We start from the raw sequence: 24,452 nt of genomic DNA, 5'->3' as shown, positions 1-24,452 counted from the left end.
TGCACAGTATTCCATTTAACAAAATCAAACTTTAAGGACTATAGCTTGGATTTCTTATGCCAAACGATCAAACAGAAAAAGCACAGACAATTTAGCCTAGGGAGAGCCCCAGTGATAGATGAGGCAGACAAGTCAATCAAGAATAATGAGCCATAAGAGAAACAATTGATCATTTTATTTGACTGTTTGATTCAAAATACGCACATGGCTTGGGCGCTCCCTGTCACATTTATACACAGAAATTCCCTTATTTCTTTCACTTTTTCAGCACACATTCGTTGGCGGTTTATTAACTGGCAGTCACTCTGCCTGTCACAAAGACATCTAGAAATTATAGTCAAAGATCTCACTAAGCAAGATTGTGACCATTTGTGGGTCCCCTTTGACCTACTGTGATACAGCCACCACTCAATATTTATTGTGTATGTTAGGTACTGCTCTAGGATAGCTACAACAGGAAACTGAGATAAGTGAGGAATTAGGAGCTATAAGAAGAGTAACACTTGCCAGGCACGGTGGCTCACGCCCGTAATCCCAGCACTTTGGGAGGCTGAGGTGGGTGAATCACTTGAGGTCAGGAGTTTGAGACCAGTCTGGCCAACATGTCAAAATCCCATCTCTATAAAAAATACAAAAATAAGCTGGGTGTGGTGGCGGGCACCTGTAGTCCCAGCTACTTGGGAGGCTGAGACACAAGAATCGCTTGAACCCATGAGATGGAGGCTGCAGTGAGCTGAGATTGTGACAGAGTGAGACCCTGTCTCAAAAAAAAAAAAAAAGAAAAAAGAACAATAACACTGAAGGACAAGTCCATGGGCTATTAGAAAAGAATACTTATGGGGAAATTGGATTAATGAGGCTTGTGCAGAAAGGCTAAATGGATGAGGTGACTTGAGTGTGCCCTGAAGAAAGAGGATCATTTCCCTGCAAAGAGAAGAAGGAACAGAGAGAAGGAACGGCATATGCAAAACATAAACAAGTAAAAGGGCACGGTGGGAGGGTGCCCTTCAGTGGGCTGGCCCTGGTCTGTGGTGAGGGAGAATGGTGAAAGACAGACTGAAGAGGAATTTGGAATTTGTCACTGGGACCAAATACTGGGGTTGGGAACAGTCACAGCAGCACAGACGAGCTAGGAAGCATGGAAAGGCAGACTTCAGGGGATGCAGGCTTCATGGCAAAAACATCATAACTAAAGGTGAGCTCTGGACAGAGAGCAAACCTCTTGGACTCTCTGCTTCCCAGGTAGATCTTTTTTCTTCTTTCACTTGAAGCCACTTAAGAGATGGAGCACCCTCAATGAAGTTAGGGGCATGGGAGAGATCCAAAATAGGTAAAGGATGTTTTATTTGAAAAATGTGTAACAAACAAAATGAATTATGATTCATATGTGCATTTGAAGGGGGACACTACCCATCTTTAGGCAAACTATACTGTGTGATTCTTAAGTTCCCCCAGCAAAATTGTCCTTCTGAGAGGGCTTGTGATTTGAACCCTTTCTTCCTGGGAGTAATAAGAGCTTTTCCCATTTCCAGTGCAAGTGCCCTGTTGTGGCACCATCCTTTCCCCTGGTCCAGGTGTTCTCCCCTGGACCATGCAATTCTCATAGTCTGGGAGACTAGATCAGAGAAGGTGTCTGAGCACGGCCCTGTGAGCAAAGCGATGTCCTGATGTGTCATCCCTTCCCTAGGCACTCTCACTGGGAAACTGAGAGTCACAAACTCTGTGTCTAACTCTCCTTTTCAATGTGCTTGTTAAGAACTCTGTGAGCATAAAAACTGGGGCGGAGGGGAAGCTGAATGGTATGAAATCCTGGAAACCAGGAAGCTTCAGGAAATGGCTTGTAGGTAAAGGGAGCTTGGGGCCTTTTTTGAAGCTTGCAGCAGGCAGAGGAGCTGTGCAATTCAGCAGGCATGACTCATCAGGCGGCTGCTGGCTCTGAAGACATGGGACTAGAGGCTGAGTCCAAGCTTGGCTAGTAGGTTCCCATCCCAGCTGCCAGACCAGAACATCCCTGAGGATATGCTTTCTGGGGGCTGTCAATAATTCACTTCCAGTTTGTTGCAGCAATAAGAAATAACATTTTAGTAAATTTTACTCATTTGGAGTTTATGACATCCTTGCACTTAGAGAAGGTGGTATTACTCCCATGTTACAGCTGGTGAAAGGGTGGTTAAGGGAACATAGCCAGCTGTTTGGCCTCACCTAGCTGGTAAACCACAGATCTCTAATTTGTATTTGTGCCTTCTAAGTCATCAATCTCAGGGTCCCCCAATGCTACTATTCTTTCTCTAAGAGCCCTTTTGAGGCTGTGTCTGTCATGGCAACAGAGCTGCAAGGATTGTGGGATAAGTGACAGTCTGGCCAGGAGGGCCCTCAGAACAGGTGACAGAGAGTGAGCAGAGGGGAGAGAGACAGAAGGCTCCGAGGAGGTCAGAAGCTGCTAGAAGAGAGATTTTTCCCCAAGTCAGCAACCTTGCAGCATTCGTCTCTATGAGGAGCAACTCAAATTCAGCTAGATTTAAAATGCTAGTCTTCCAGTGCACTAGCAGAGTTCTACATAAGAGCCTGAGACAAGAAAAGACAGAGGAAAACGACACATATCAGCATTCTTGGGATCATACACCCACTCTCATTCTCCTAACAGTCGTTCAGCTTTTGATTTCAGCATTGACCAATTCAGCAGAAATTTGTACCCAGAACCAGTGATTTCAGGCCTCTTAAAAACCAGTGGTATTTATCTGGGTTTTGTCTTCGGCAGCCTCATCATTGCCTGATTGCCTCGCAGTTCTTGAGGGGAGGCTGGCAGCCACAGCAGCGTCTTTATCATAAAGATGATGTACCTTTCTCTCTCCTGATTTCCCTTTGGCATTTATCTAGTACTTGAAGGTGAAATATTCTATAGAACATTTTGTACAGTATGTTCTCTTTTCTTTAAAAGCACAACACAACAAAGCAACTTGTATATGCACAGAAATTACCTGGGAATCAGGTTAACAGGGCTTCACTCCACAGCTGCTGCTGGGGACTGGGATGCTGCTGGCAGGTGGCTGGGGGGTCACATTTTCTTTTATACATTTTATTATGGAGTATTTTTTAAAGCTTGAATTACTTAGGTAATAAAGTAACACTTCATTGGGTAAATAGAAAATCTACTTAGATATATGAAACTTTTAAAAAATAGAACTTTAAAATTAAAGAAAACTGGATTCTTTTACATTTGCATCTCATCATCACCCAATATACCTTTGTAACAGACATGCATATGTACCCCCTGAATCTGTAATAAAAGTTGAAAAAAATTTAAATGCCATTCTCTGAGTGTTGTAGGATATACTGATAGATTCTGGACGCATATCCAAGTCAGAGTTTGGTTTTCAGGTTGGAGATGTCCTGGCTTAAATTGTCTAGAAAGATGATATCTTTTACTGTTTCTGTGCCATGAGGATGTGTGTAACATACCATCTCCCTCTACCTCCCACCCCCAACACCATATGAAGGAGCCATTTTGTTATGCAAAGAATACAGTCTGAAATGGCTTAAGGGGAATTGATTGGCTAGGAGCTGCCCATGGCAAGCAAAACACATGGAATGTGAAGATATGGAACTGCTAAGAGGACCCCCCAGACACGACTTTATTCAGAGGCTCCTTCTTAGCTGTGAAGGATATGTTCAAAAACCCACAGCGGCTTCCTGAAACCATGGATAGGACTGAGCCTTATAATACACTATGTTTTTTCCTATACTTATATACCTATGATAAAGTTTAATTTGTAGATTAGGCATAGCAAGACTAACAACAATGACTAGTAATAAAATAAAATGATTGTAACAATATGCCAGCATCAGTACCTCGGTGCTTTAGGGCCATTATCAGGTAAAATAAGAGCGACTTGAACACAAGCACTGAGATACCGTGACAGTCCATCTGAAAATGAGACCGATCTGAAAAGAAGGACAGGTTTGATCACACTGACAGATGCAGGAGGCTGATAAGGGGGGTCCCCTGAGGATCTCTGACCCACCCCACAAATGTTTACATCAGATGCTTTTGATCAGATGAGAAAACCTGCCCAGGGTCTTGTCTGTGCATGCCTGGAATGGACTGGAGACCCACCTGCACTGGGAAGATGGGGTGGAGCCATGGGAAGTTCACGCCTTGTGGAGGGGGAGGAGCTGCGCCTCTTCAGCTAGTATGTGGTGACTGGTATTCAATCTGTGAGGTGGGAGCCCATTGGCAGGATTCCCTCGCACTTTGCTGAGTGTTTTCTTTCTGCTCTCCTCACCCTTCAGTGTGTCCACGTGCCTAATTTTTCTGGTTAAGACACAAGAACCTGGATTTAGCTGAACTAAGGAGCAAAAATTCTGCATCATTTAGATAGCCCATATGGGGACATGAGGAAGGGTGTGTAAGGTGCGGATGAAAAAATCTTTTTCCCTTTTATTTCTAAGACTTTTTGTCCTTGGACTTCTTCTTAGGGTAGAGAAAACTGCGCCTGCCACTGTCCATATCACTCTCAGGGATTGGGAATGGCAGTGTCAGTCCAACTCAGCCTTTCTTTGGGATTTTCCTTCCTTTTCTTGGGATGGACAGGCGAGCAGCCGGATATGGCCCAACATCCCTGCATGGCAGACTGGCCAGTGTTCCCTGCCATGTGTCCAAAGAGTCTTCCCCTCCAAGTCTTCCCCTCCCCTGGCCAAGAAGTCGAGCTCCATCTGACAGCAATTAGGTTTTTCTCCGTGTTGGAGAAAACCATTTGCCTAAGAATAAGAGGTTATCACCCCAAGCATCTTTCCAACTCTGCACTTTAAGCAGTTTTTTTGTTTTGTTTTCTTTTTCTTTTTTTTTACCCAGTTAGCAGTTAACACAGCCCTGAACTTTAAGTGTTGTTTTGTTTTTTTTTCTTTTCTCCTCCAGGTCTGGAGTTAACTTTTAAGGGAGAGTTTTTTTCCATTTAGAAAACATTTTTCTAGGCCAGGACCCCAGTTATCACTGTTTGTATCCTCTGTAAACAGTGACGTTGTTTTTGTGAGGTTGGTCTCAAGCTGTAGCCAATCTGGTGTGCTTTGCATGTCTTTCTGTATAATCAGTAGCAAACTTTGTTGTAGACCTCCACCTTGTTTTATGTATTTGGGAGTGTGACCTGTAATCATGTGGCAGTACTTCGTTTTAGCCTCCACCATTTTACAATGACAGTCCAGGTTCAATCCTGGCTTACGGAATGAGTTCTTTCTGGTTTGGTATCTGCATCACTGTTGCCATTTATTGATTCTCTTCTCCTCCATAAACCACCTTGGATTTTACTTTCTCTAAGCCTTTAAAATACTTGGCCACTTGGTACAGCTAAAATCATGTAATAAGGGATTTGAAAAGATTTTCTTAAAGAACACTCAGCTTAATTAAAGTGGATATCCAAGTTATAATATATTTTAAAGGCTTTTATGTTTTTCTCTTCTGGGATCTTGTTTTGCTAGAAAAGGGTTTTTTTCTCAGTCAACTGAATTATTTTTCTCCATTTTGCCTTGCAACTCTTAATGCATGCATGAAAGGGGGGAGACCTCTGTTTTCCTTATGGGGCTCCAGGAATTAAAAGCAGATAGATCCCTCTAAAAATCTGTTTTTGTATTTTGGCTATCCCTGTTTATTAGGCCCTAGAAACCACATATTCTCCCAGTCTTGCTCTTAAAGGGCTCCACCCAGACGCCAATAATCCAATTAGTAGATGGGCAAAAAAACAACCTTCTAGCTATTGGATCTTTCTCTTTCGGTCTATGTAGTTATATATGTGTTTTGTGTGTGTGATGTCTATAAAAAAATTAGCTCTAATTAATTGACTTAAAGAAGGGAATTTGTAAGGGGAAGATAAAGGTTGTGGTACCTTTTAGTTCACATGATTTTAATATTTGAGAAATAAAAGCAGCCTTAAAGATTGTTGGTAAAATGCAGAAGTCATCAAAATTAAATTTTTGCCTAGGGTTAAAAGATTGTTTTGAATTAGATAAGATAAAGGTAAAAGTGCAAACAAACTGTGGAAGGATTGTAAAAATTAATCTTGCAAAAGAAATTCCATGTGTGAACATAATGACTAAATTCAAAAGAGTATGATATGGTTTTTCTGTAAATTGAGCATTGAAATAAAGGCACAACAAGCTACTCTTAAGGCACTAATCTGCTCTTTGGCAAAATTTGTACAGGGTTAGACAAGGTTTTCTTTTTTAAAATTTCTGAATCATCATTTTGGCAAAATAAACAACTTATGGCCATCTGGAATTCTATTTCATAACATCAAGCGTTTTAAACCTCTAACACATTTAACAGTCTTCCCTAAATCAAACGTCAGTTTCAAAATTGTCTTTCCTGACAACCGGCTTTTGGATGCTATGGAGAGAATCTGCAGCATCCAGAAGAGAAGTAAGCAGGGTTATTTGACATGTTTAGGTACACAGGATTACCAAAATGATGTCTAATGTTCTTTATGTTATATTTTAGGGAAAATATTAATATATGTTCCAAAATTGTATGGGATTTCTAAAGTTCTAATATCTGAGTATATGCTATCAATCACAATTAAGGTTGTTATGTTAAGTTATTATAAACCACTGAGATAACCAAATATCTTTATCAATTGTGTTTCTAACTGTAACTACCCTGAATATTTTGTTTCTCAGAGACCATTGTCTTGTTTTGATCCTCTTCAAAAGACGGTTTATAGTCAACTATAGAACTTTGACATGTGCTTTCAAATGCAGGTTTCTGATAACTTTGGAGATTGTGACATTGGAATAAAGGAAAATTGTACAGGACTCATAAAGAGCTGAAGTGTTCATGAATATCAAGCAAAACAAGAGTTACCTGAATGGACTGAACTAATAGAAAACTGAATTAATCTTTTTGACTTTTGCTTGGAACATTGCTGATCCACGCATTGTTTTTCAGAATCAAGGAAACTTATCTTGACCTTGAGTAAGGTATACTCCTGTGAACAAAATTTGGAGCATATTTACCTCTCTCTCTTTCTGGCTTCTCCAGAATTCGGAAACTAGTTGTGAGTATTCTTACCTTATGGCAGTATAGTTGTTTGCATCAGTGCAATAATAATCCATTTTCTTTTGCAACGGGATGCAATTGGAGAAACTGGTTGTGTCACCAAGGCTTTGACTGGAATGGTATGCTTCTCTTTAAGCAGTCAGGTTTGACTACTAGAGTCGATAAAAGCCCCTTGGTAAAACTGGCCTCATACCCTGTCTACACCATCCCTGTACAGGGTTCCTAACCTGCAGTGAATAAAGAATGTCACTTTCTAACAGGCCCAAGAACTTCGTTTTCTTGGGACCTCAAGAAAAGAGTTTACCCAACTCACAGGTATTTGAGGGTACCAACCCATAGCTGGGCTCGGCTTTAAAAATCCTATCTGAGATTCCTTGTGAAACAGAGTTCCATCAAAGCCAATGCAAAAGGCTTATGTAAAAATAATTATTCTTATGGAACTTTATGCGAATAATCAGGCCAAGTATAAGGCTAAACTCTATTTTGCAAATAACTCACTCATATCATGATTTGTTTTTAACAAAAATGAGGATTGGAGAGAGAGAAATTATGTTTCAAAACTTATGTCACATTTGTCATTAAATTCTAGATTCCTTAGTTGTTTTTAAGTTTTTGCCTACATTTCAGGCTAACCTTGTTTATTCCTGTGAACCAACCAGCAATCTCCAACTGCAGCTCAGAAGGAACAAAAGGAGATGAGGAATGTAAACATCTGGATCAATATTCTAGTTCTGAGCAATTATCCTGCAGATCCTGCCAGGTGATGGGAATAAAACAGCATACCCATCACCCAGAGGTTTCCTTTTTGGGAAAGTAAGGCCAAGGGAGCTAATCAAAGCCAAGCCCCATGCACCCAAATCTTGGCAAGCATAACTACAGCCACCAGTTATCTGTGTGTGTCACAAGACATCTTTTTCTCTCCCTTGTGGGAGGGGGACTGAATTCCACAGCTTCGTTTTAGCATTTGGCTTATAGTAAGGAGTCCATGCAGCCCCCTCAAAACACATTTTTGGTTCCAAACTCAATTCCAAGCTTTAGGTAGAAGTGTCATGAAAGAAAACTGGATCTGAGGGATCCAGAGGCAGATGATAATAGAAGTTAAAAGGCACAGCACAGGTGAGCGTGACTGATTCCTGCTGACTAAGCCAAGCTTCCCATTTCATGGATAAAGCCATGCTAGTATCCATAGCATAAATGAGGTGTAGGGAATTCTAAGGCTACTGAAACAGGGGAGACAGGGCATACAAAGTCTCCTGGCCCCCGTTAACATAAGTGAAAACCTCTTTGATTCCCTGTCGCCCTTGCTGGGACTCAGGATATAAGAATGGAAGAAAGAAAGAGAAATGACTCACTTTCTCCCCCTCACACACCCTGGGTGTTCACTAGAAAAGAGTAGGGAACCTGAGATGCCTCAATTCCGTCTTTCTACATGAGTAGCTATTCATCTTCAGCATGTACCCCTTTCAAATGCATCCTGAACCCCTAGGACTCCTTTGAAAAAAATGCGCTCTTTTTTCTTTTTCCTCTTCTGTCCTGTCTTCACAGATAGGTAATTTTGTCTCCATGCTACAGGACACTCCCCTTGGATACATCCTCCAAACTGGGAAAAGTTAATTTCCCAAACCTTAAACTGGTTGGCTTAGGATTGGGCTTGGGGAAGGAAACCCAGAAGCCTGACATGCCGGCAAAGGGTAAACGTTTGTTTTTTACCAGTAAGGCTTTTGGCCTCCCTCTTCATGTGTGAATTGGTAAAAGGCCTTGGGATTTTTTAGCTGTCCTTACCCCACCTTGTTTCGTTTTGATACATCTTTTCTAACAACCCAGTTTCTCTCTTCTCATCTTCAAGACATCAAACTTCAAACAGTCATGCAACCAGAGCCTCTGACTATGGCCCCATCTGCCAGGGGACCCTTAGATCAGTCCCTGAGTGAGCTCCGACTGCCATTTGCCCAAAGCAGCGCCCCCTGTCAGCAGGAAGCAGTTAAGATCAATCTTCGTCCTTATCCTTATCCTTATTCTAATGGTAGTTAAATATACTTCTTTAGAGTGGGGAATGATAGATGTAGGAAGCAGATAAGGGTGGGGTGGCTGTTCCTGGAGAATCTCCCACCTGCCCCACAAGGATTTACATCAGATGCTTTTGTGCAGGTGAGGGACTCTGCCCAGGGTCTTTTCTGTGCGTGCCTGCAATGGATTGGGGACCCACCCGTGTGCTGGGAGGATGGGGTTGAGTCATGGGAAATTCATGCCTTGTGCAGGTGGGAGAAGCTTGCCCTCTTCAGCTCACGTGGGGTGGCCTGGTATTCAATCTGTGTGATGGGAGCCCATTAGCAGGGCTCCCTCTTGTTTTGTTGAGTGGTTTTTTATTTTTATTTTAATTTTTTCACCTTTTTGCCCAATAAATTGTGCTCTCCTCACCCTTCAATGTGACCACTTGCCTAATTTTTCTTTGTTGTAGCTGAATGAAGGAGCAAAAATTCTGCATCAACACTATGCAGAATGGTGCACAATTTAAACCATATGAATTGCTTATTTCTGGAATGTTCCATTTAATATTTTAGGACCACAGTTGATCTTGGAATATTGCTCTGTAACACCACATAATAATATTGAAAAATAGAGCATACAGCAACCAATACATGGTAAAAACATTCTATTTCCCAATTTCTTCCACCAGAGCTACAATTTCAGCCAATAATTTCCAAGCTATTAAAGTTTTGGCGTTTGGCCTTACCAATTTTTGTTTCACTACATGGCATGGGTCTCAGTTGTTTAAGTCTCAGAGAAGTTTCCTCACTGTGTGCCACCCAAACATGAAGCCAGTGGCTTCATTATACATATATATATTATATATATATATAATGTGTGTATATATATATTATATATATATATTATATATATAATGTGTATATATATATTATATATATAATGTGTATATATATATTATATATATATATAATGTGTATATATATATTATATATATATAATGTGTATATATATATTATATATATATAATGTGTACATATATATTATATATATAATGTGTATATATATATTATATATATAATGTGTATATATATTATATATATAATGTGTATATATATTATATATATAATGTGTATATATATATTATATATATAATGTGTATATATATATTATATATAATGTGTATATATATTATATATATAATGTATATATATATTATATATATAATGTGTATATATTATATATATAATGTGTATATATGTATTATATATATAATGTGTATATATATTATATATATTATATATAATGTGTATATATATTTATATATAATGTGTATATATATTTTATATATATTTATATATAATGTGTATATATTTTTATATATATTTATATATAATGTGTATATATTTTTATATATATTTATATATAATGTGTATATATATTTTATATATATTTATATATAATGTGTATATATATATAATATATATATATGGTATAAGGAGATAATTAATAGAGAAAGTTTAAACATGAGTGTGGTCTTGGAGCCATCTTTTCTGGGTTGGAATGCCAATTCTGCTAGCTTTTACTAGCTGGAAAACGCTGGGCAAGTTACTTAAACATTATTTTCCCACCTGCAAGAATAGATTGCCTTGTTGAGTAAGATATTGGATGTTTCTAAAGCCATTGCTATGCCTGAGACAGAATGACAAGCATGCCACCACAGCTGTACATGGCTCCTGACACCTGTGTATGGCTGATGTGTCACGTCTGTCCTCCAACAGTTTTATTCTACTGGATTCTTAAAGTAAGGCACAGTCTTGCTGTGGTGTTAGTTGTGGAATGAAGTATTTATTTGCTTTAAGAATTATGTCAGAAATAGGTGAATTCTAGAATTAATTAAGGATGCCTGAAATAAATATATATTTATATATTTTCCCCACATTTTAACATCTATGAAATAATAGATGAATATCAGAGTATCAGAGTATAATTATCATTTTCATAATAGTACATAAAGTATTACAATAATAATTTTTACAACAGATTACAGAGCAACATTTTCTAAGGAAAATATATAGAAAATAAAGCAAAAAAGAACAAAGGCAAAAGACAAACACACAAACCAAAAACCCATGGAATAAAAACCTTTTTTACTGATTTGACTGTTAGTTTGTGGGTCTGTTAGTCTTTAGGTCTCCAGTGTCTCCCAAACAAGAATCAGGCTGCAAAGCTATGTGGTGCTCCAACACCCAAATGGCCTCCCTGGCCCAAGGGAATGATGGAAAAGGAAGACCCTCCCACAGGACAGAGAACAGACACCTCTGACAGTAAGATGAATCAGAGCCCTGTTGGGCAATTTCTCCTCACACAACAGAAACCATTTGCTGCTGAGACATGAGACTTGTTCTAGGCCAGAGATCCAAAAAGGACAGTGTTGAGTAGCTTAAATGAAGAGAGCAACATTTTTTTTTCCCAGTACAATTCTCTATGGGATTTACTATCTTCCCACATTTAGTATTGTAGAAGAGAAGCCTAATGCTAATTTATTAATTCGTTTTCTTGGCAGTTAATTGTATTTTCTGTTCTCATATTATATACGTTTTTACATTGGTTCTCCTTATTCTGGAAAAATCAGAAATTTTACCAAGGTATGTCTGGATGTCAATCTTTTTATATTATTTGTTGTCCTCTTCAAGAACTTTTTTTCAGATTGAGAATATCTTTTCTATGAATGCTATGTCTGTAGCTGTTGGTTGTCTTTCCTTCTAGTTAGGTATAAGCACACCCACACACATACACACATGTGCACACAGGCACAGGCACACACATATGAACCCAGACACATTCATACAGATGAGCTTTTTATCCTCTGGGATCTATAGCTTATATCAATAGCTTCTAGTTTTTCACTTTGTCGTCATCTGTTAATACTTTGTCCTTTAAGCAGGAGAAACTTTCCTCAAAACAATAAATTCCATTTCCTTCCTGTTCGGTATCATTGATTCCAGCATTTGAAATTTTAATAATCATATTTTCCATCTGAAAGCAGTCATTTGTCATTTCTGATTGTTCTGATGTTCTCATTAAATCGCCACTTTTCTTCCTTTAATCTGCTAAAGAATATGAATATGAAATAGAGGTTTTTGGAATATTCTTTTTTTCTCATGGAATGTGTCCACAATTTAATACAGTGATATTTAGGGTGACCTATAACTTCTCACAATTTTTTTTTTTTTTTTGCAAATTTTGTATATTAAGAGCTAGTTATCTGTGGTCATTTTTGTCCAGTCATAGGATTTAAGTTTTTTTTTAATTTCCTGAGGTTGCAAAAGGTGCTTTAAAAGTGTATATTCCTTATAATGCAGCCATAAAAAAGAATTAAATCATGTCCTTTGTAGGGACATGAATGAAGCTGGAGTTCATTGTGCTTAGCAAAGTAACACAGGAAAAGAAAACCAAATACCACATGATCTCACTTACAAGTGGGAGCTAAATGATGAGAACACCATGGATGTATAGAGGGGAACAACGCACACTGGGGCCTTTTGGAAGGTGGAGGGTAGAGGAGGGAGATAATCAGGGAAAAGAATTACTGGGTACTAGGCTTAATACCTAGGTGATGAAATTATCTGTACAACAAACACTTATGAAATAAGTTTACCTACAGAACAAACCTGAACTTGTAGCTCTGAACTTAAAATAAAAGTTTTAAAATATTTTTAAAAGAAACACACAAAAAACAAAATAAAACAAAATAATATAAAATAAAATGTGTATTCCTGAGTTAGGGGTTCAGTTAATTCTGAAGTGGGCTTTCGTGTCACAGCAACACCCATGTTTCCTTCTCCTTCATGAATTCAGCTGTAGCAGCCAGCAGCAGGTCATGGCTGTTCATCTCCAGCCAGGATTGTTTTGTTTGCTAGGAGGGAGAATGATGAAAAACATAAGAGAAAAACGCATGCTTATATCTGTTTATATAATCAGTTTGTTATCAGTTTGTGGACTAAAGACCAATTTGTCATGTTCCTGGACAGAGTATATTCCACTTTTATAAGCTTCCACACAGAGTCTTCAAACTTTTCTCAAGAAAGCCATGAGCTTTTTGAAGGCAGAGATGGTATCTCCTCTAGTGTTGAGGCAGGAAATTTACACTTGTGTTCAGTTTTTAGGACTGGTTGTAGGAATGAAAGAATGAAGATGCAAGCCAAACAGTCGATGGGTGAGTTCTCCTGTAACCACTGAGCTGTGAGAGTCCTGCTGTCCCCAGACTGCCTTACTGTGTCCCCTCCCTGGGACAGCTGTGGTGGGTGTACTCTGTGCCAATTTTGTGCTATGCTGGGAGGGCATCTCAGGGAATGGCAGGTGTGTGATACCCGAGGAGATACACATGTGGTCTTTTTTTATCCACGTCTTACATATCTCTGATGCTGCACTTCATCTCTCCTTGGAACTCTCTCCATCTCTATCCATTTTTCTCTGCCTCCCTTTTCTCTGTCCAGGTGGCTTGAAGCTCAAAGGATGGAGAAATCATCAGATCAGTGGATACGACAATTTGTTTAAATTCCAACTTTGTAAATCAGGGGTTATGTAACTTTGGCCAGGTTGTTCACTTCTATTCTGAGTTCCAGTTTCTTTATATACAGGACCCAGCACTGAAACAGATGAACTTTCAGGTATTTTTGAGTTTCTTTAGTCAATTCTCAGTGTCAGTTCATGCCCACCGGTCAGTTTCCCAGCTACTGTTAACTTCCAGGTGGGCACACCACTGCCTCTCCCCACTTTTCTTCCTCCACTCTCCAGAGCAGCCCATGCTGCTGGCTCTCTCCTTAGAAGTCACTGCATTTCTATACTGCCTGGAGTCGCAGATAACAATCCCTTTTCTAGGTAAAGCAATTGGGGTTCAGGGAGGTAAACCCACTAGCAAAAGTGACATTGCAGTTAACTATCAGAACCAGAATTTGATTTTAGGCCAATCTGAAACCATGATCTCTTGCCCTTTTGTATTTTATTTTGCTGAAAATAAAAATTCAGAAAGGATGGATCAAACATGGTTTTTATTAATTTAGAAGTTAATTCACAGGTCCACATTGTTATTTTCTCCTTATGTGTTGGGCACTACGCAAAGAACACAGACTGCCTTGGTATGGATAAATAAAAAGGCATTTCGGTGCTAGCTGATGCTGGCCCCTAGACCCTGGCTTGGAGTTAAAGAAGGGTGATCACTCTTAGCTCTCCACACAGAGGTAAATGGGCAACGCCCTGGGAGCCTGTGGTGTCTGCAGCAGTGCCGAGTCTAACTTGCAGGTCAGTGGTCAGTGGTGGAAAAGGACTCCTGCTTGCTTGTTGTCAGAGCTACCACATGAGAGAGGCTGCACAAGTTCTGACATCAAACTGCCTTGGGAGAATGTACACGGGACTAAGTGGGTGTGGGCCTGACCCCACTCTTAAGTCATTGACTAACTCTTTTAATTAGTCACACTACACTTTCTAAATCTAACCACAACATTTAGAAACAATATTTGTTTGGAAATTCAACATGCTGCACCAGAACCAAGTTTGATCATATTGCTTGTGACTCAGGGTCTAAAGACTGCAACAAACTTAGCAAAGATGTGGTTGATATCCAAAGGGAAAAGCTCCTCATTTTAAGGTAACATCTGCTTGAAGGGCTTGGTGCCCCAGAGGGTACTTTACCAGAAGGCCATTAAAGATACAAATGGTCTCTAAACTCCAACTTATTTTATGTTTCAATTCAGCAAACCAGAGTCATCATTTTTTTTTTCTCTTTTTCTTTTTCTTTGTCTCTTCAACAACGCTAGTCAGGGAGGCAGGTAAGCATGAAATTGGCAGATGATAAACTCTGAAAACTAAACCCATATAGTAAAGCCAAATTAAAACATTTGAAAATGTTTTTATTCTTGTGTGTTGGTTCATTCAAAATAGAGACTTCTTTTTTGATTTTTAAATAGATACTAGTTTCATTCCCATGACAGTTTTGTTAAATATAAAGAATATTTTCTTGTACATCTTCCACAGGACAATAAACAAATTGAAATGCAAAGTCATTCTGAGAAGAGAAATTTCAAAATACATTTTAGGATCCAGGATCTTTTGCACTGCATGTGAATTAACTATTTTTAGCCTAAACATAAGACTTATATTTAGAGGCTGAAATCAGCTGATATAGCCTTATTTATGGTCTGACCCAACTGAGAGATGAAATCCGCTGTGATCATGGACTCAGACATATAAATTCAAACTTAGTCTCTAAATATAAGGGGCTCCTGATGACTAAAGGTGACATTTGCTGGAGTTTTCAGACTTAACAAAAGAGTGTCCCTTTTTGAGTGGTTTAGATTACATTATTTTAAAACTGAATTTTTTTAATTCAGCAGCTAAATTCCATTTAAAATGATTTTACGTCTTGTCCTGATTACTAATGGGAGCTTAGAAATCATACTGAAAACTTCATTAAGTTCCTCATTCGTATTTCAGTAAAAGTTGCCTCAATTGACTTTCATATATATTTTGCAAACTTAGATTAATTTTATCAGAACATCTTTGGCAAAAATTATTGATATGCTTTTATTTCTTTGGAAAATATAATGTATTAGCCAACCTACTGTGGTTAAATCAACTGTGTTTTTCTCAGTAGAGTGATAGTCCATGCTTTTCTTTATTCTTATAAGCAGGGGAGATCAGATACTTCCCCAGCCATAAGGATTCAGAATTACTCTTTGAATGGAGGATATAATCTCAAACTTCCTTTTAAAGCTAGTAAATATTATCCTAGTCTAAATTAGTTCTGTTTGGAGATAATTCAACAAATGTCATTTCTTATAACTGGATTTCACCTTCTTTTCTAGTGAAAGTGCCTTTTAAAATGTATGGAGTAGTGAAATGAGCAGATCAAGGAATTTAAAGACATAGGGAAAATAAGAAAGTGGTAAGAATTTACCAAAACCATGAGCTCACTGTCTTTTTCTTGACATATCTGATTAGTTTGTAGAACTGAATACCTTCACAACTTAGAGTAATAGAAAAACTACCTCTCCACTTTTGTTGTTGTTGCTGTTTGTTTGTTCTCAGAATTTGGCTTCATTTTGTAGGAGAGAAATAATTCGGAGCCATTTTGAGACAGAAGTAGGAGTTCTGTCAAGTCAATACTGCATTGCAGTTTGGTCCATTGAAGAAGCCATGCCTGAGATATAAAAGATGCTTCTACACTTTACCTGCTTTATGTTCACTTCCTCTCCCCTTTTCTTTCATCAACTTTATTGGGTTAAAACACCACATACCGCTTTCTCTAAATGACTCCCTGTGTCTGGAGTTTGGTTAGAATTTTATGTCCTAAACCAAAGTTGTGGCTATACTATTTGTGCCCTGCCATAATACTTGACATAATACAAAATATAAAGTCATAGGAAAAACTTATGGATGCCACCCCAAACCATGACATATTCAATTTAGAATCTCCTGAATGTCAAGATGACAGATGGCACACAATCTGTATGGATCCAGCTCTTGAGCAGCAGAAGCACATAATTGCAAAGACTACAGTGATTAAAAGATACAAACACTATTTCAAGTTGTCTGTATCAGAATCACAATGTTTGTTTAAAGCTAATCCTTCACTAGAAAAAAAAGCCAGTTTGGTTAAACTGAAGAGAATGTGGTATCCTGTCAATTCTGAATAGCCACTCCATGAAAACAAGTTAATACATGTTATTAGAAAGATGAAGGGGAGGAGTATTTACTGATGCAGCACTCTTCAATCTCTCCATTTTGATTACAAAAGCAGGCCTTACAATATTGATTTCATATAACATGCATTATTTGCCAAATTTTAAATTTGTCCTAATTAGATAATAACATGTACTGGTGTTAGTCTTCCCCATAGATGTCATTTTTCTTGCGCTTCATTTCCTCAAAGTCAAACCCTAATCCTGTAATCTTCTTATAGATGTTTTTAATGTCATCACAATTGTCTCAAAGTGAGTGGTAGGGTTGTATGCACAGGAAATAAAGATCTGGCTTTCTGTTCCCAAGTCTTTCGGTACCAGGAGGCCACTGATACTAACAAATTCTCATCTAGTTGGCTCCAAGAGCTCCAAAGCTGATATGACTTCCTTCTCAGGCTCCTTGGTTTCCACAGTTGTAGTAACTATGGCAATATACTTCCCTTGTGCCGCTACGTTGCGCGCAGAGGAGATCGTGCAAACACAGATATCTGACTTTCTACTGACTTGGTTCTGTGGAATAATGATCTGGCTGGAGTTGGCATCACTGGTGTTCTTGATGAAGTGGCTGAGGTTGCAAATAACTCTGATTACCTGGCCCACTTTTTCTAGCCAATCTTTTACATAGCTAGGGTCACAGATGAGCTGCTTACAGTGAGCAATTTCTCCTTCAGATATTATACCAATTACTTTTCCATTCTGCACAATGATTTATTCAATTGGTTTATTCAGCATATAGGTACCTCCATAAATAGCACTTAGCCTTGCAAACAGCCTTGTGGCAGTTCTCCAAGGCCATAGAGTGGATAAAGCTAAGGACTTTTGACGTATCTTGCCAAAGATTCACTGTCATGTTTAATTCTATTAATGGTTTCACAACATGGTTGATCTAAGTAGTCATCAGTTCTGTAAAGCGCAAGAGCATGACCAGTAAAATCTATAACATCTTGGCCCAAATCAAATATCTTATACACCTCTCACATTGTGGTCTCCTTAGGATCAATTCCCTCTAAAGTTCTCGGATCTTTTTCATCTAAGTTGGCAACATACACTAGGAATTTCCTGAAGTGACGTTTCTTAAACAGTCCTATTAAGCTAGATGTCAGGGCTTCTGTTTCAGTGGAAGGAATCTTGTAGATTGGTCCACCCTTATAGACAAAGCTCCCTTCAGTCGCTAAAATCCAGATAGTGAGTTATCTCTGTATAAAGCAGCATTTAACCAGCTGACCATTAGCCACAGGAACTTGGGAATCAAGTCAACATTCCAGTCTCTTCCTCTCCCCATTGATGGTGATGGTGGTCCTGGTATTTTAAATATTTGGTATAAATCTTCCAGTAGTGTTATAGAGGAACTCTCTCCTCTATTGTAAGGGTTTCAATCCATATGAAGAACTTCCTTGCCCTTCACTGACGTTACACTTGAAAGGATACATTCCATCAGGCCAATGCCCAGCACAATCACATCATACTCCTCATTCATGGTGGGTGGGGCAGGTGTGGATGCAGGACCTGAGAAAGGAAAAGGCGCATGGGCTCCGTGACCACCCTACGAGGCTGTGAGGTGCTCTCTGGCACAAGGGAAAAGGGAAGAGTATCTCTCCACTTTTTTTTTCTTTTTCTTTTTCTTTTTTCTGAGATGGAGTCTCCTTCTTTCACCCAGACTAGAGTGCAGTGGTGCGATCTCAGCTCATTGCAACCTCCACTTCCCGGGTTTAAGCAATTCTCTGCCTCAGCCTCCCAAGTAGCTGGGACTACAGGCTTGCGCCACCATGCCCAGCTAATTTTTGTATTTTTAGTAGAGATGGAGTTTCACCATGTTGGCCAGGATGGTCTCGATCTCTCGAGCTCGTGATCCACCTGCCTTGGTGTCCCAAAGTGTTGGGATTACAGGCATGAGCTACCATGCCCACCCGTCTCCACTTTTTAAGGAAATATTATTTCTAGTGAAGTTTACACTGAATCTTCAATTTTATGAAAACCATCTAACTTAAAAATATCATTTTCAATACTTTTTCTTTGACTTCATTTTCCTAAGTATGTATTTCCCCTGCTTGAATATGGCTTACATATATTTTTTTATTTCCATAGTTTGAAGGATATTGGATTTAACATTATCAACATGTAAATCACTGCTTTACCACTTACTCAGTTGAGTAAAATGGAAATAATAATGACTACCATGTGAAACTGCAAAAAGGGTTACTGATATGATGTACGGGGGACCCTAGCACACACAGTATCTGCTGGATGGCTGTCTTTCATAAATAAACTGGAAAATCAAGTCAAGTAATCTTTGATTTATTTTTACAAAGAATATGAAACAAGATAGCATAATTAATGATAGAGACAGGGCTTGAACCCAGCCCCTCTGTTGTTTCAACCACCTTTTCAGGCCCATAGGTACAAAGCTAAAAAATAAAATACAAGTAAATAAAACAGATAACACACAAACATTTTTTTCCTTATTCCTTAAAACATATTTCTCTTTAGCTGCACATTCATTCTGATGCAAGTTTCTCTGTAGAGAGTTGTTGTCCAGCGTTTATTGTGTGTATGGCTGGTTAAAAATGAATGTAAAATTCTCAGCTCTTGCAAACCAACTGCAAAGACAAAGAATGACAGCCAAATGGGGAGGATAGGTGTCCCATGAGAACATCTCACAGAATCATTAACCGATATGCCCTGCAGTATCAGAATCTATTGATGTTGGTTCTACGCTGAGCTCTACTGCCATTTGCTATTTATTTTGACAAACAGTGAAACCATCAGGAATGTGCTGATTCATTGCCCCTTTGATAGGAGATCATGGGGCACAGGGGACAGTTTGGTGAGTAGGCTTCACACTGTGCTGTGTTTTTCCCAGAAGGTTTGGTTTATCACTAAGAAGCAGGGAAATGTGGCAGAAAAAAACAAAAACAAAAAACAAAAAACATGGCCTTGATTATAAAACCCTTTCTTTTTTTTTCTTTTTCTTTTTCTTTTTTTTTTTGAGACGGAGTCTCGCTCTGTCCCCCAGGCTGGAGTACAGTGGCATGATCTCAGCTTACTGCAAGCTCTGCCTCCCAGGTTCATGCCATTCTCCTTCCTCAGCCTCCCGAGTAGCTGGGACTACAGGCGCCCACCACCACTCCCGGCTAATTTTTTGTATTTCTAGTAGAAACGGGGTTTCACCGTGTTAGCCAGGATGGTCTCAATCTCCTGACCTCATCATCTGCACTCCTCGGCTTCCCAAAGTGCTGGGATTACAGGCGTGAGCCTCGGCACCCGGCCTATAAGACACTTTTTTTCTTGTCCCAATTTTGCTAAAAGTTTTCAATATATAGGCTAGGATATTTAATTTTATGTGACAACTTAACTGGATCATAGGGTGCCTGGATACTTGGTCAAACATCATTCTAGCGGTATCTGTGAGGGCGTTTGTGGATGATTAACATTGGAATCGGTAGACTGAGTAGAACAGATTGTCCTTCCCCAGGTGGGTGTACAGCATCATCTACTCAGGTGAAGACCTGAATAGAACAAAAAGTTGAAGGAAGGAAGAATTCACTCTCCTCTTTGCCTGAAGGTTTGATCTGGAACATTGGTCTGCTGCTGCCCTCAGACTGGAAATTACATCACTGATGCCCCTGATTCTCAGGCCCTTAAACTCAGACTGGGATTATGCAACTGGTTTTCTTGGGTCTCCAACATGCAGCGATCAAATTACAGGATTTCTCAGCATCCATAATCATGTGAGCCTATTCCTTATAATAAATATTTTCCTATATATTGTGTATATAGATACAGATATATGATATCTATTATATTCTATCTACATAGTGTGAAAGCATATGTATCTTTAGATCTATATGTATGTATGTATGTATGTGTCTATCTATCTATCTATCTATCTATCTATCTATCTACCTACCTATCTATCTAATCTACCTACCAAACATCTATTTTATTGGTTCTGTTTTTCTAGAGAAACTTGGCTGTGAAATGCATCCTTAGGCAATTTTATCATTGTATAAACATCATACAGTGTACTTACACAGTCAAAGATGGTATAGCCTACTACACACCTAAACTATATGGTATAGCCTATTGCTTCTAGGCTACAAACCTGTACATCATGTACTAAAAATGGTAGGCAATTGTAAAACAATGGCAAATATTGGTGTATCTAAACTTAGAAAAGTTAGTGAAGGTGGAAGTATGAAAGATAAAAAATGATACACTTTTATAGGGAGCTTATCATGAATGGAGCTTACAGGACTGTAAGTTGCCCTGGGTGAGACAGTGAGTGAGTGCTAAATAAATGTGAAGGCCTATAACATTATGACACACTACTGTAGACTTTATAAACACTATACACTTAGGCTACATACAATTTACTGAAAAATGTTTTTCTCCAATAAAAAATTAGCCCTAGCTTCCTATAACTTTTTTACTTTATTAACACTTAGCTTAAAACACATTGTGCAACTGCACAAAAGTATTTCCTTTCTTTACATTTTTATTCTATATGCTGTCTTCTGTTTTTAAATCTTAATTTTATTTACTTTTTAAACTTTTTGTTAAAAACTAAGACAGAAACACACACTAGCCAAGGCCTACACAGGTCAGCATTGTCAGTATCACTGTCTTCCATCTCCACATCTTGTCCCACTGGGAGGTTTTCAGGGGAAAATAACATGCATGGAGCTGTCATCTCCTGTGATAACAATGCCTTCTTCTGGACACCTCCTGAAGGACCTGCCTAAAGATGTTTTACAGTTAACTTTTTTTTTAAGTAGAAGTACACTTTAAAACAATAATAAAAGCATAATATAGTAAATACAAAACCAGCAACATAGTCATTTATTACAATTATCAAGTATTATGTACTGCACTTCATTGTATCTGCTATAATTTTATGCAACTGGCCACACAGTAGATTTCTCTACACCAGCATGTCCCCAGACATGTGAGTAATGCTTTATGCTACCTCACCACAGATATGAAGTCACTAAGCAATAGGAGTTTTTCAGCTCCATTGTAATCTCATGGGACCATTATTATACATGCGGTTCATCTTTGATGTGTGGCATCATTATGTAGCACATGACCATAGATGGCAATGCTATTTCCAAATCATACCCTGGATTCTTCCTCTTCTCCCCACTGCCTCATTGTGTCAGCAGTTTTTCCTATCCTCATTCACCTGGATCACAGCAATAGCCATCTAACCAGTTTATTTATTTCCTTTCTTGATTTCCTATACTATAGTATTTATCTCCATCATAGCCTGGGTTATCATCTATAAATTAAAATCAGTTCACCACTTTTTCACATTTAAAACCATCAGAGGCTTCCCATCAGAGCATAAACCCTACCTCCTTGCCACAGCTTGCACAGGTTCTTCATGGTCTGCCACTGGCTACTGCCCCCACTTCATTCCACACCATCCTTGAGCTGGCCACCAAGCTCATCCACGGTGCCTTTTGTTATGTGTGGACTTTTGTACTTCTGCCAGAGGGACTTCACACTAGGAGGTATTTCCAGCCTGATACACTCTTTCCTATGACATTCATGCCACAGATTGCTTCTTATAATTCAGATTTCAGAAACAACTTTCCAGATGGTCTCAACCAACTGTCCTGATTCTCTTGTCCACTCCACAGTAATCCCTGCTCAGTGTACATCACTATTTCCTAGTTTTCAAATGATTAAATGAATTTGTTGATGTGTTAGTTGATTTGCTTCCTCTCTGTCTGGCTCATGAGAATGTATATTTTCTGAGAGAAAGAAGCAATTATTCAACACTATTTCTTCAGTTCCAGGTACAGAGGAGTGTCTAATATAGAATAACCATCCCAAAGTATTTGTTGAACTAAGCAATGTGAAACATTTATTTGAATAGTGTACATCAAATGAATTTGGTACAAACGCACAATTTATATGTCAAGTCTACCTCAATTCTTTCCTCATTAGTATGCTATAATTAAAATACATACAAATGTAAGGAATTCAATTATGTAACAATACTGCATTGTGTGATTGTTTTCAATGCTTTATGATCTTGTCTTTCTCAGCTTGGATGGCTATAACAAATTACCATAAGCTGGGTGGCTGATATACAACAAAAATTGATTTCTCACAGTTCTGGAGGCTGCAAAGGTCAATGTCAAGGCAGCAGTAAGCAGGTTTAGTGTCTGGTGAGTGTGTACTTCCTGGTCATATATGGTTTCTTTTCATAATGTCCTCAGATGGTGGAAGGGGAGCTCTCTGGGCCTCCTTTATGAAGGCACTAATCCCATCCATGAGAGCTCCACCTTCATGACCTAATCACTTCCAGGAGGCCCCACCTCCAACCACCATCATATTGGGGATTAGGTTTTCTCATAAAAATTTTTGGGAGATAAAAACATTCAGTCTCTTATTATCATCCACAAAATGAAAACACAGAATAAAATAATTATCATGAGGAACTCACAGCTCCCTCAAACATATCTATGGGTTTCAGTTTTTGAATGTACTAGACAAGCATTGAGTCAGTCTCCTGAATGTCTGGATTCAACCGAGTTTCTAAATGCAGGATTTTTAAATTAGTGGTGACTGAAGGAACTCCTGATTTCTTCCTTGAGAGGCCTGGACTGAGCATAGTCAATCTTCCCTCCTAATATCTCAATAGAATCATCTAAGTACAAAGCTGCTGTCCTGAAGAGTTTGATAGAAGAATTCAGTACAGTTAATAATTTAACTAGCTCTCATGACTGGAATCTAGGGCTCCTAACTCATAAACATAAAGGTATGTGCCAATAAGTTAATTTCAGATAAAAAAGATGGATGAGTCTATGCTTTTTTTTCTTTGTTTTTATTTTATTCTAATCTCCAGGATGATTCATTACTGTATTAGATATCATCACTGTTGCATGAACAAAAAATTGTGTATTTCCACAGTAAGTGGAAAAGGATGCATAACCTCATTATTGATATAATGCCATTATATTAGTTGAAATGCAATGATCACACAGTGCCTTTGGCAAGGCTGGACACCCTCATGGGAACTGAAACTTGATGTGAAATTAACATGTTGTATTAGTTAATGCACAGTGTAGTGAATCATCATAGGTAAATGGCTAACAGGCAGCAGCAATAGCTGATTGTCCATATAATTGATCCTTGTCTATTATAATATTTAAAAATGATGTTTTTATAAGAGAAAAGCAAATTACAAAGAACCTGAAAAATTAAGGCCCCAGACTGTTACTGTGAACAAGTCCTTGACATCATTCTATCCCACTATATTCTTATACTGGTTTAAGAATTTAGAGCTAAAAGTTTTAATATATAAAACAATGATAAATCAGGCTTCTATGGTGTTTTTTCTAAAGACTTGCTATTATTTTATCTCAGAAGAGACAAACTCATGGAATGATATTTTGTTAACACAAACTCCCTGTTTGCTTGAGTTTGCACTTGTTAAATTTTGACTGAGGGTTAGTCCACAGAAAGAGCTAGAAAGAGAAAACTCTCATAGAATCACTGCCAGGCCTATAACAAAAGCCACCCTGCTGGTTGTAGCTCTAATAATAAACTCTCTTTTATACAGGCCTTTCAAAGTTACAGGGTCACAAAGTGCCTTGAAATAAATTTCAAAGGGAACAGCAAATTCTGGAATCACACTCAAACTCTTTATGTTCATGACTGTAACAGAG

General features: G+C 38.5%; 1 long non-coding RNA gene and 1 pseudogene across 1 annotated transcript in view; one reads left to right on the top strand and one right to left on the bottom strand.

Moving 5' to 3' along the window:
- LOC129060312 (uncharacterized) overlaps positions 1-24,452 on the top strand; it is a 60,179-nt gene that overhangs the window by 31,737 nt on the left and 3,990 nt on the right. The window contains exons 3-5 of the long non-coding RNA XR_008526914.1: positions 6,748-7,043; positions 20,336-20,501; positions 22,827-22,949. This is a non-coding gene — a long non-coding RNA (uncharacterized LOC129060312). The remainder of the gene's footprint in view (positions 1-6,747; positions 7,044-20,335; positions 20,502-22,826; positions 22,950-24,452) is intronic.
- On the bottom strand, positions 16,916-18,250 carry LOC100438854 (rab GDP dissociation inhibitor beta-like; annotated as a pseudogene).

Source organism: Pongo abelii, chromosome 6, assembly GCF_028885655.2.
Source record: "Pongo abelii isolate AG06213 chromosome 6, NHGRI_mPonAbe1-v2.0_pri, whole genome shotgun sequence".
In the NCBI taxonomy this organism is placed as follows: domain Eukaryota; kingdom Metazoa; phylum Chordata; class Mammalia; order Primates; family Hominidae; genus Pongo; species Pongo abelii.
The sequence above is the reverse complement of the archived record's forward strand: the minus strand, read 5'-3'. Positions and strand labels throughout refer to the sequence as shown.